Source organism: Mustela nigripes, chromosome 3 (genome assembly GCF_022355385.1).
Source record: "Mustela nigripes isolate SB6536 chromosome 3, MUSNIG.SB6536, whole genome shotgun sequence".
Lineage (NCBI taxonomy): Eukaryota > Metazoa > Chordata > Mammalia > Carnivora > Mustelidae > Mustela > Mustela nigripes.
The window spans coordinates 59,830,248-59,843,086 of NC_081559.1; the positions used below are offsets into that span (position 1 = coordinate 59,830,248).

At 36.7% G+C, this 12,839-nt stretch overlaps 1 pseudogene; it reads right to left on the reverse strand.

Moving 5' to 3' along the window:
* Window positions 1-348: 348 nt before the first annotated feature.
* LOC132014754 (U6 spliceosomal RNA) lies at window positions 349-464 on the reverse strand (annotated as a pseudogene).
* Window positions 465-12,839: the final 12,375 nt, after the last annotated feature.

A 12,839-nucleotide genomic window follows, 5' to 3' on the forward strand; every position in this document is an offset into this window, starting at 1 on the left:
ACTATTAAATTCAAAATATGATAGGAAGTAGAAAAGCCTGTCACATGGTAGGTGAGCAATATTTTGGGTAAAATTTTATAATATTTTAAAAAAATCTGTTTCTTTGAGAAAATAAAGCTATGTATTATCATAAGTGCAAGTACGTGTAAAGCATTCTTACAAAACCAAAACCTATTTTTAGGGCAAGAATTTGATGATTCATCAAATATTCATGCTAGGTTATAAGCAAGAAAATGAAAGCCCTTTAAAATAAAAATAAAAGTCCACGTAACAGAAATATTCTGATACTTACAAAGTATATTGATATTTTTGCTTTCTCATTTTTAGCTGCCTCTCTTTAAAAGAGTCAAATATTTTCTCTCCAAATTCTTTCACAAATTTGCATGTCATTCTGGTGCAAGGGTAATGCTGAATCTTCTCTGTATCATTTCAGTTTTTACTTTATGTGCTGCCAAAGGGAACACTCTCCAAATTCTTTCAAATAACATGCATGTACCCATGATCAGATTTTTAAAAATAATTATTAAAAATAATCTGAGAGAAATATGGACAAAGCCATAAGTATCCAATTGATAGTTGAAATTTTAAAATGCCTAGAAATGATAAGTTCAGCCTGAATATCTAATTGACCTGATATTTCTGTCCTGCCCCACTCTGCGAGGAGTCTGATTTACAGTGGCTTACCGCTTCAGTAAAAATTTGGCAAAGGACCTAATGTTCTATTCTTTTTTAATATTAGATTTTATTGTTGTTAATGGGAGCTGGAAGGTTAAAGAAAAGTAACTGATGTGGTGTTTAGTATCTAGATATCATCTGCAGTGTTTTCCAAAGAGAGTATATAAAGTAAGTGTGGGAACCTAAGAATCCAAACATTGCTTTACATCTCCTGGTCAATAAACTAATCACTTACCAGCTTTGCTGCTCAGAGATGTAAACTACTCCATTTTCTCCTCAGTCTTTGTGTGTAGGTTTATTTTCTGCTAACAGAGTTGTTAATTCCTTTACCCACTTCTCGTTAGAGTGGCATTAGTCCTCAGTAATAACTAAAGAATGGCATTGCAGGGAGCACACAGCATTCATAACTTCATCTCACTAAACTACAGTGAATTGAGCTGTGTAAAAAAACTGAATTAGTAAAAAGGATATTTGAAAGCATTGAAAGACATACACAAAATTAAAAACTAGTCACTTTTTCTCACTTTCCCTTCTCAAAATTTGTTCCCAGAAAACCCATCATCTTTGCTGATTCTAGGTTTTCCTTCTAGTCTTTTGTATCTAGAGAGTTCTTGTGAGGAAGAAAGCCTTAGAGTTTGGGTGAGATGTGCTCCAAAGATCTCCAGCCTGATGATGAAGGGAATACGTGTATCATCAAGTAAGTCAAAAGGAAGCACTACTTTTTATTTTTAAATTACTTCCTTAAATCCATTTATCCACTGAATGAGAAAAGGGAAAGAAAAGGAATACAAACAAAGATAAAACAAAAAAAATAACAACAAAAGATAACTTCCATACATGTGTTAAGTATATATTGAGTACTTTCTATGTACCAGCCACTGTTCTCTGTGCTAGGGTCAAAACAAAGGGCAAAAAACTATAATTTCTGCCCTCATGAAGCTTATGCTCTAGTGGGACAAAATGAACAGCAACAAAAAATAGTCAGATATATGATATTTAGATACAATTGTCTTAGCCATTGGGTATAATTTCTCTAGATTTTTGCCTTTTTAGTTTGTATGCATAATTTTAATGTAGCTCTTTACCTACAAAATTTTTCTCTCTTGTGTCCTTATATAATCTTGCCGCTCTGTTCTGTCACATTCTATTCAAACTTACTAGCACCTATTGAGCTCTCAGAGTGCCTGACGCTCTGATAGGTGTTTTGGGAGCTATGTAATAACAAAGGAAATATTTAAATGTTGTCTACCTTCAAGGAACTTCCAATCTATGGTTGTTAAACTTTGCACAATAGTATTTATGTCAGTCAGAATATTCATAAGCCTTATAGGCTAGGGGAAGGAAGTTGGAAAGGATGAATTACAAAAAAATCTACTTTCTTAAAAAAGATGCCATGGGCCTTTATACTGAAATGAGCCCTGAAGCTCTAGAATGGAAACTTGGAGAAAGGAGATTTTATCTGGCCATGGGAAAGGAATGACCAAAGTTATGAATGATTGTCATACAGTGGGGAGAAAGGAGACATCCGACTTCTTTTAAGCAGAAGTAATTTATGGTGCATCAGTGAATGTAATTCTGATTGAGGAGGAGAAATTGTTGAAAGTTTTAATTCAAGTTGAATGTCAAGATTCAGAGTTTGATTCAGCATATTACCAAGACTGTATTAATTTGGCCAAACCCTTGGGGAACCCTTAACTGTATGTGTGTTCTGAGTAGGAAGGAGGTGAGTTGATGGGTTCTATTAGATGGCTTGTCAGGGATAGAAAGTTTGTCAAAGAAACAAAGTGTCTCAAAATTGGGCTTCAGTTTGAAGAAAGCAAACTGATGTACATAAATTAGCATGGCTTTCCCAGGTCCTCAGGACAATCCTTGAATTAAAGATCTCAATCCTAATTCAGTGGAATTGGCCTAACAGTCCAGCCTAAGAAGTCAAGAGGATTAACACAAAGAATGTGGTCCACATTCCATTTTTCGAGTGTTTATTGGATGCCTTTTTTTGTACATAGTATTGCATTGGGTGCTGGGAAATAAGAAAGACGGAATGCACCACGTGGTTCTGCCTCATTCATTGTTCAATACACAGTGATTGAGCAACCCTTACATTGTAAAGGCTAGCACTCTACTGGTCCTTGGGGGTATCATGCAATGTTTCCTTAAGAAATATAGTTTGTAGATAATTACCCACCTTTAGACCCTGACCTTTCTCATCCCTATTTCAGAATAATAAATGCTGTATGAGATGGAAACAAATTTTATCATTTACATTTAAGTAGAAGGAAATTGCAACAAATATAGGAGACAGTAAGAAACAAATTCTTCTTCCCATGAAGCCAAAAGAAATGTGGCCCCCTGAAGCTAGATCCCAACTACTCACTGTCTTGCAGGTGTTGCTCTGTACAGTGATGTCTTCGCTATTTCCTGACAGGACAGTTTTCTGGCTTCTTGCCAGTCCTCACTTTAAGTCCATTTGTTGTGGACTTGGTGATATCATAGCAGTTAAGTGAATTTCACAGTTCTTCCAAAAGCTGATGGGATGTCAAATCTGAGTTGCTTTTATATTTAATGTTTTCCTCTGAAATGTCATCTTATGTGTGTCAAAATAATAATGAATATACAACCAAAAGAACAAAGAAAAGGATCAACAAAACAATAGAAAGCTAATAAACATTTTTGAGTACTCAAGTGAAGTTGAAGAAAGGTAGTGGTAATTGGAAAAGGAATAAGAAGATGAGTTTGATTGACAAATTTTCTCCATATATATTAAATATACACTGATTTAAAGTGTAATGAATGCCTACTATACTTCTCATATACCATTTCTTCTGTTAAAAGTCTTCTTTTTTTTCTTTAGATTTTATTTGACAGACAGAGATCACAAGTAGACAGAGAGACAGAGAGAGAGGAGGAAGCAGGCTCCCTGCTGAGCAGAGCCCGATGTGAGGTTTGATGCAGGGCTTGATGTGGGGCTCAATGTGGGGCTTGATGTGGGGCTTGATCCCAGGATCCTGGGATCATGACCTGAGCTGAAGGCAGAGGCTTTAACCCACTGAGCCACCTAGGTGCCCCGAAAGTCTTCTTTAAAATATATTCTCTTGATCTATCTTACAGGAAGTCTGTGGAGTAGTTCATATAACATTCCTTTTGTATTTGCTAAAATAAGCATTAGAAAAATTAAGTAAGTCATACAACCAGTTAGTGACAATGTTGGCTTGTTGTAAAGAGCATAGCCATCTTGTTACAATGACTATAGAACAATATATTTAAAAAGGTAAAAATCAACCTGGGCTTTCAATGGACTTCATTATAATAGAGAAGACATGCACAGCAGCATGAATTGTCTGAACACATTGTTTTGACCATGTATTTTAATTGAATCCATATTTCATTAATTGAAAATTGATTCTATGAAAATCATAACATTGATCAACATCTTCCTAAACCCAAATGAAAAGGCCAGATAAAGAGGAATTGATCACGGAAAACATTTGTGTTGCCACGTAGAGCCTTTAACGTATCTAGCCCAGTAATCTGTTCAGTTAGAAGTTGTCAAAGTGCTTGCTAATGATTGATTTTGCATCAGGTCAAATAATATGCCAATTCTCTTACTACCAAAAAAAAAAAAAAAATCTTAAAGAAACAGTCATTCAGTGTTTGCTTGACCTTCATATTCTAGATTTTTGTCATGATGTGAAAATACATTTCTGAGTCATTCTTAGAAGGTTGAGGGGAGGATTAAAAAAAAAAGAAAAGAAAAGAAAGCCAACATTGACTACCCACGGTAAAAGCTGTTTAGCACTGTAATTTATGGGGAACATGTGATAGTTTCCAGGAATGACATGCGTCATCTTCCCACATGAAACTATGTAGAATGCAATTTTACAGTTGGGTAAATTCTTGAGGCAGGGCACAGAGATCTGGCTGTGGGATTGCCCATTAATGTCAGAAGGAGTCAAGGGGCTCTATTCCTCATGCCCCTCTTAGGGAATGCACCTGTGTCGGCCTGCTATGAGAGGGGTCCATTCCTTTTCTGGAAATTCTGAATGCCAGGGTTAACCAGTACCATGTATGGATGTTTATATAACTTTTGGTTAATTCTTAGATTTGTCTATGGTCAATCATGCAATGAAAATGAAGAAGCCATGAGTTTTATCCCATATAATGTTAGACTTATTTTATGAATATGAAATTATCAGCATGAATATAAATATTTAATATTATGTGAAATAGAAGTCATGTAACAGAACATCCATGCATTCAAAGAAAAAAGTTGTAATGTGATGTTTCATGATTATAATGCTTATAAAACTATGATCCACATACATTCAGCGTAGGATAGTATTGTAGCTAAAAAAGCAAAGTCCATGCAATAATGGATAATTCCAGTATCTCAAGCTTCTTCTTCCTACTTTTTTCCACACAAGCAGGGTGGCACATAAGTCCTTGCAATACTTTTTAAATTCCCATTTTTCTTTCATAATTTATTACCCTCATACACTTCAGTATCCTTTAAACTGCTGCCCTCTAAAAATCTTCCACTTATTCTTGAATAACTTTGTTGTATTTCCTTTCTTTCCACCCACCCTCTCAAAAATTCTAGAACCAGACTCTTAAGGTTGGATCTGCCTTTGAGGGGGTGGTTTCGGCAAGAAACTGAGAAGGCCATGCCATGATCCTCTACAACAGAAGGTAAACACAAAGCAAGGAGCAATTATTGATTCATAATCAATAGTACATAATAATAGAGATATCAAAAACCCACTCATTGGATATCATTTAGGTACTGACTTTTATAAATTCTATCAATTCACAAATACTTTACAGTATGTATTTTCAATTGCCCACCAAGTACAAGGGACCACAGAGAACACAAAAATGAAAAAATGCAGACAAAGTTTTGCTATTAAAGGAGTTTAAAATTTAGATGATAAAAATATCCTGTAACATACAAAACTGTATAGAACCGTGATAGCCACTAGCAACATGTAGTTATGAAGCACCTGGAATGTGGCTGGAGTGACAGAATTATTTAGTTTCTAATTATGTTTAATTTACTCTTCAGTTTCAATAGTTACAAATTAAAATTTGAGTAGCTACTACATTGGACAGAACAAATCTGGAAAATCCAGAAATCTAATTTGTGAGCTAAGTATTCTAAATTCCAAAATAGGGCTAATGCTACAAACAAAATTCTTTAAGGCTCAGAGAAATGAAATACCTCAATTGAGAAAAATTTAAAACAACAGTTTAGTGTAGATTTGAATGATGAAGCACCATCATTTAGGTAGTGCAATTGATTTTATAAATGGCTTTAAGAGGAAAGGAACACCTGCTGTGCATCAGGTATTTTATATACATGAGCTCATTTAGTTCCCACAGCTAGAAAATATTGCTTGTGCTTTATAATTGGTGGAATAGAGACTCTCGGGTTAATTAACATACCCAAGTTCACCTGGCTAGCAAGTGGTGAAGACTAGGTTTGAACCCAGGTGTACCTGACTCCCAACCTCAGCTGTATTCTACTTTACTGTACTGGTGAAGAAATACAGGGGAATCCAACATAACTCGAGGCTACAAAACAGAGTGACTCGAGGATGATCTTGCCATAATCATGAGTAGTTTAATCAAGCAGAGGAGTAGCTTGAAGTTGATGAATTGATGTATAAACTAGTCAGAGAGGAAGATAGTAGAGAAGACTTGGAACTGAGGGAAAAGGTGAGGTTCAGGATGGGAGATAGAATTAGGAGCCAGATGTAAAATCTGCTCATTGGCATTGGAGTGGTAGGTGGATCATCTAAAGAAAGAAGGCATAAAATCTTAGAAAACATGTCTTTATGTGGTAAGGATAAGAAGAGGAGCCAATAAAAGGATCAGTGAAGTTGTGAGACAAGTAGGGAGAAACCATACGCGGTAGTGGTCACCAGTGTCAAATACTATCAAGAGAGAAACGGGGCGAAGAGCACGTAATGGAGAGTTTCCTGCTGGGAAGTACAGTGACCTTGAAAAGAGAGGAAGTACAACTATTTATGGACCCTCTAGTTTCTTCAAAATTTGTACTTTCCAGGGTGCCTGGGTGGCTCAGTGGGTTAAGCCGCTGCCTTCCGCTCAGGTCATGATCTCAGAGTCCTGGGATCGAGTCCCACATTGGGCTCTCTGTTCAGCAGGGGCCTGCTTCCTTCCCTTCCCCTCTCTCTGCCTGCCTCTCTGCCTGCTGTGATCTCCCTCTGTCAAATAAATAAATAAAATCTTTAAAAAAAAAAAAAAATTTGTACTTTCCAAAAGCCCTTCCTTGTTTCTTAGGCCTACACTCTCATACACCCCCCAGCTTTATTTTCAGGATTTTAGGTAGACACGATCTGAGTACTTTTTAAATAGAGCTTCCTATCTCTAAACCTCAGTTCTGCAGCTGTGACTTAGCAGCTCATAATAAAAATTAGTAAAATGAATGAAGGAGTCTAGAAAAATTTTTTAGCTTTGGAGAAAGCATTATGCACTATTGGACCCCCAGTTACAAAATTATATTGGGAATACACACACACAAAATCTAACAAATGTTAGATATTATACTTGTTCTTAAAAAATTAATAGTTTAAATGGAAGAGGGGTAAGACGAACACAAGATTATCAGACTCTGTGTTGGATGAAACACAGCAGTGACAGTGAGCCAGTGTATAAGGATCCAGATAAACTGATTTTAGAGACCGAACTACCTTCTCTGTGTGAAGCTCCCTAGCCCCCATCTGCTTCCGTGAGAACTCATCACTTCTCCCGATTCTAACAAATGAATGAAGAAATCCTGGCAAAGAGGATCTCTGAAACCTTGCCCCAGCAGTATAACCTGGGTCCATTCAGATTAGATTAGTCCTGTCCTCTCAATTATTGAATTTTTTTTTTTTAATTTATTTATCAGAGAGAGAGAGAGGGGGAGAGAGAGAGCACAGGCAGACAGAATGGCAGGCAGACGCAGAGGGAGAAGCAGGCTCCCTGCCGAGCAAGGAGCCCAATACGGGACTTGATCCCAGGACGGTGGGGTCATGACCTGAGCCGAAGGCAGCTGCTTAACCAACTGAGCCACCCAGGCGTCCCTCGATTATTGAATTTTTTGAATATCACCCTGTAGGTGCATATTATTAACACTGTTTGAATTTGTAAGAAATCTTTAAAAATTAGGTAAAACAACACCATGCATTAACTATACTCAAAAAGAACAACAACAGTGGCACCTGGGTGGCTCAGTGGGTTAAAGCCTCTGCTTTCGGCTAAGGTCATGATCTCAGGGTCCTAGGATGGAGTTCTGCATAGGGCTCTCTGCTCAGTGGGGAGCCTGCTTCCTCCTCTATCTCACTGCCTGCCTCTATGCCTGCTTGTGATCTCTGTCTGTCAAATAAATAAATAAATCTTAAAAAAAAAAAAAAGAACAACAACAGATAATTCAGAAGGTAGTGGTGATTCTGCTTTCTTTAGGTAAAAATGATTATTATTCATGGATTAATCATGGGTATATGGGTGCATCTAAATTTGATATTCCGTTACTAACTTTGGGTTTCAGCCAGCAGTTGCTCAGTGAGTGACCAATGATTGCTGGTCTAGCCTTGGCTTTGCTGTTAATTAGTTTTTTGGCCTTGGTTAATTCACTTTACCTCCAAAGTTTATTTCTTTGTGAAATAAATGGGGTGAAAAATGGTATTGGCCTGATATCTGCTATAAATATCAGAAAACTCCTATCCAAGCAGCCCAAGAAGTAAGGACTTACATAAAAAGAAGTCCATAGGAAGGGCAGCCTTCAGGAAGGATAAAGGACAATTCTGGATCCATTTCTTTAACAGTCTTTTGGCTCACACTCTGCATGTGTGGACTTCATGCTCAACGATAGTGGAGTAAAAGGAACATTGCTTCCTCTGTCTTAAGAATGAAGAGCATTCCTCCCCCACCTTGCAAATAGATTTCCTCTGAAGTTTCTGGCCAAAGTTGTGTAATATACTCCTTTTTAAACAGATACCTGGCAAGGAGAATGGACCGTAATGATTGGCTTAAACTACAACAGTCTTGTCCTCTGGCTGGGGATGGGTCCAGCGTTCTCTGAGTGTAGCCGGAAGAGATCATGGGTGCCCAAACAAAATGAGGATTCTGTTAGGAGTAAGGAAGAGGAGAGTGACTGCTGTGTAGACAATTATGATTGTGATCCTCTCTTTAGAAAATGGTTCTCCTGTTAGCAAATGAAATCATTGACCTGTTTCTATTCTCCAATATTTCTCACTGCTACCTCAAATGCTACCTACTTGGACTTGAAATTTCAACCTTCCCAAACAAGGATCATCTATTATAAACACAAAACGTCACTCAGAGGACAATTAAACAGTTTGTTCAAAGTTTGTTCTAATTCCAGTTCTTTTCTTATCACTCCATTGCTTCATGGGTTTGTTCAGTGGGCTATAGAATAGTGCTAATCATGGCAGGGATCATGGATTCAACCTCCATAATAACAAAATTGTCTCGTTCCAGTTCTCTCTTACCAGCAATCTGCCAGGTACTGAGAAGAGTGCCTGGAGGACAGGGCAATTTACTGTAGCTGCTACTTAGGGGGTACGATGTACTTGGCAGAAATCCAGCAGTTAGGATTCCACACAGGTGGGCCAGTTGGTTAGCACTGTAAAATAAGTAAGCTGTTCCTAGCCAGTCATATGGTTTCACTGATTTCTCATGAAAAGGCAAATTCAGAGAGGGTTAGTGAGGTTGTTGAAGACGTGGGGGAAAGAAATCCACAGACTAACTAATACTGTCTCCTTAGTTTCCTTCCCCCTGGACATTGTGACTATATTTGATGATTTGTATTCTGACCCCTTTTTCTGAATGATTTTAAAACCTAACCTCTATCTATCATCCCAGGTCTATGGAAAAGTCACCGTATTAACTTGAATGCTGACTTTGCAATCAAATATCATGTACAGATGATAATGAATCCATGGGCAGGCTCGGGTTGAAGTGAGTTCCACGGTACCCTCTAAGAGAAATGCAGTGACTAACACAAATCAGTAGCTCAAAAATGTTTTCTTGGACTCATTCTTTTGCTCGCCAAGAAAATGTCTACTTTCTTTTAGTAGATTGTACCCTGGTGATTCTAACTCTTAGTCAGCTTGTTACACACAGACAGATATTTGAACAGTTTCCCGTAGAATGTATTTCAGTTTGGGAAGAGGTGCTTCATTATACAATAATTCAAGGTCCTTCACATTTGAGATATAGTTCGATAATGTAGATTATTGACCATTGACTTCACCATAGACTGAAGATTCATAGTTTGATCAAAGATTACAATATTATAAGACAAGGGAAAATGGCTTCTAAATTGTCCTAGAAACTGAGTTCATTTGGTCCTGATAACTTTCTAATCTTTAATGAATTCTTTCCTTATTTTCTCCCTTCTTTTGGATTCAGGTTTTTTTTTTTTTTTTTTTTAAGAAAATTGTTCCAGTATAACTCCCTTGTTGATTTATTAGCTACAACATTTTTGTTCTTTTTAAAAATGGTTGTTTTAGAATACATAATGCTTGCTTTAACTTCTCACAATTTACCTTTAGGTAATATGCTTTACTTTCTGTCTTTTAGTCATTGTCATAGTTTTATTCCTAAATATGTTATAAAAGCAAAAATATGTTGTAATTGGTTTTGCTTTTAACAGAGAGTTATCTTTTAAAAGATTTTAAAATTATAAAACAACATCTTTCATACTTAGACACGTATTAACCATTTTCGTGCTCTTCATTCTTTTATGTAGATCCGGATTTCCAGCCGGTGTCATTTTCCTTATGCCTAAAGAACTTCAATTTTCTTTGTAACTCAGGTTTGTTGGTGATAAATTTCTTTCAGCTTTTGAATGTTTAAGGAAATTCTTTCTTTCCCCTCTATTTTTGAAAGATATTTTCACTGAGTATAGAGTTCTACTTGGACATGTCTTTTTTTTTTTTTTTCAGCACTTCACAGGTAGTTATCCACTGTCTTCTGGATTGTTCATGTTTTTCACTGAGAAATCTGCTGTCTTTCTAATCTTTGTTCCTCTGTATCTTAGGTTGCTTTTCTCTGTGACAGCTTTTAATTAAGACTTTTCTCTTTAATATGTGTTTCAAGCCATTTAATTGAGATATGTTTCAGTGTAGTTTTATTTGTGTTTCTTGTTCTTGGGTTTTGTTGAGCATTTTGAATCTATAGGTCTATAATTTTCAACAAAATTAGAAACTTTTTGGCTCTTTTTCTTATTTTCTTTATTACCCTGAATGTACATACAAGGTTTTCAAGGCAATAGAAAATTGTTATTTACACACAATAAATAAGCACATGGTTTCATAGTGCCCTAGTTTCTTAATCCTGGGGTGAAGCAATGAGACCCACATATTATTCTCCATATACTGGTCTATAATGTAGGTAAAAAACCCAGAAACAAACAAACCTGAGTGCTTTGCTGCTTGGGATGGATGTTCTCACTCTAACCCTTTGGAATGTATATAACTGTCTCCAGGGGAAAGATAAGACCATTGTCTCTAGATATACAGTATCTTTATACTATCTCTCCATAGTCCCAAGTTCTAGCATCCCAACACCTCAATTTCTCTGGAATTCTCTCACTATCTAAATTAGTCATAAATTATCTCCCCAAATTTGCCCATCTTGCAAATTTCTGTAAAATGCATTCAGAAAGCTTTAACTGTGCAGAAATATAAACACAGTTTTTCTACAACCCTGCTGGGGATTGCTATTTTAGAATAATGGATCATATGAATATTTGAATTATATTCATATGTTACTGTCGCAGCCGGCGTGACAAATTGACCAGGAACGTGAGGGTAAGAGGATGGTGAAAAGAAATAAGAGACAAAGAGATGGGGGCAGGAGGAGCACTGAGGAGGATGTCCAACAGTGCTAAGATTATTCAAAGCATTAAGGGCATATATATAGTGATATTACAATAGGAGAAGCAATACACCTGTGTCTAGTTAAACAAACACCGAGTTCCCATAATAAGTTTCACAATTAACTATAATCAGACCTCGTGACACCAAATGGCTGAAGCCAGTACAGGTGTTCTGTATTGATACAGCAAACCTGAAAGTAATTTATGGACTGTACTAGGGCAGCAAGGACTAGCTATCAACTTATGACACCAACCGAATTGTTCTCATTTGTTTAGCAAGCGTGTGGGAAGTTACGTAGGTGAGCGCACAATACATAGCACAGATCCTTTCTCAGTGCTACTCAACTTTTCCCGTCCTAAACCTTTGGTTAGGTTATTCGGGCTTTAAAGGAGGCACAAGTCAGGGCCTGGTTTGGTCCTTCTCTCAAGCCTTATTGTGGCCTCCCACATGTTACTATAATTAGTATGTATACCATTATTATTAGAATGTTTCAGGTAATAAGAGTCTGGAGCATTATCAGTTCATCGGGAGAAAGAGTCATGTGGGGAATGCACATTAACAAAATGTCTATGGAAATCCTGCAAGGCCAACTGGTCCCAGGAGATTTTCAAGCCTTCCGTTATTTCCTCCGGGGTTGAAGCTATACCACCATTGTGAATTCTTCTTTGAGTGCTGAGTCTGCATCACACTGGCAACTCACCTATTTGGTCTTTCCTGGGGATTCAGAAACTGTTATCCAGCAGCGTGTCATCAGTATGTTACAGTTTTGTTGTTTTGTAATTATATGCTATTATCTGTACATCATCTTGTCCCATCTTCTGAACTGATTTCCAAGCTTTATACTAAAAGGTATGTGCTATTTTTCTGTGCCACTGGAATACCTGGTTTATACCCTCTCAGATTTTTCTTTATTTATTTTTTACTTTTTAAATTTATTTAAACTACATAAAAATAATAATTACAAAGAGTTCATCCATGTATCCCACTCCCCTGGCCTTTATTTTTCAAAATTTTTTTTTCTATTCTTCCTATTGATGACTCCAATTACAGTTACATTAGCTACTTGAAGTCCCATAGCTCACTGATGCTCTATTTATTTTTTCCCCAATTTTTATCTCTGTTTTCAAATGGAATCTTTTCTTTTATGATGTCTTCAATTTCACTAATATTTTCTTCTTCATTGTCTAATTTACTTCTACCCAGTGATATATTTCTCAAGGATGGCATTTTTTATCTTTAGACATTTGATTTGGGTCTCTT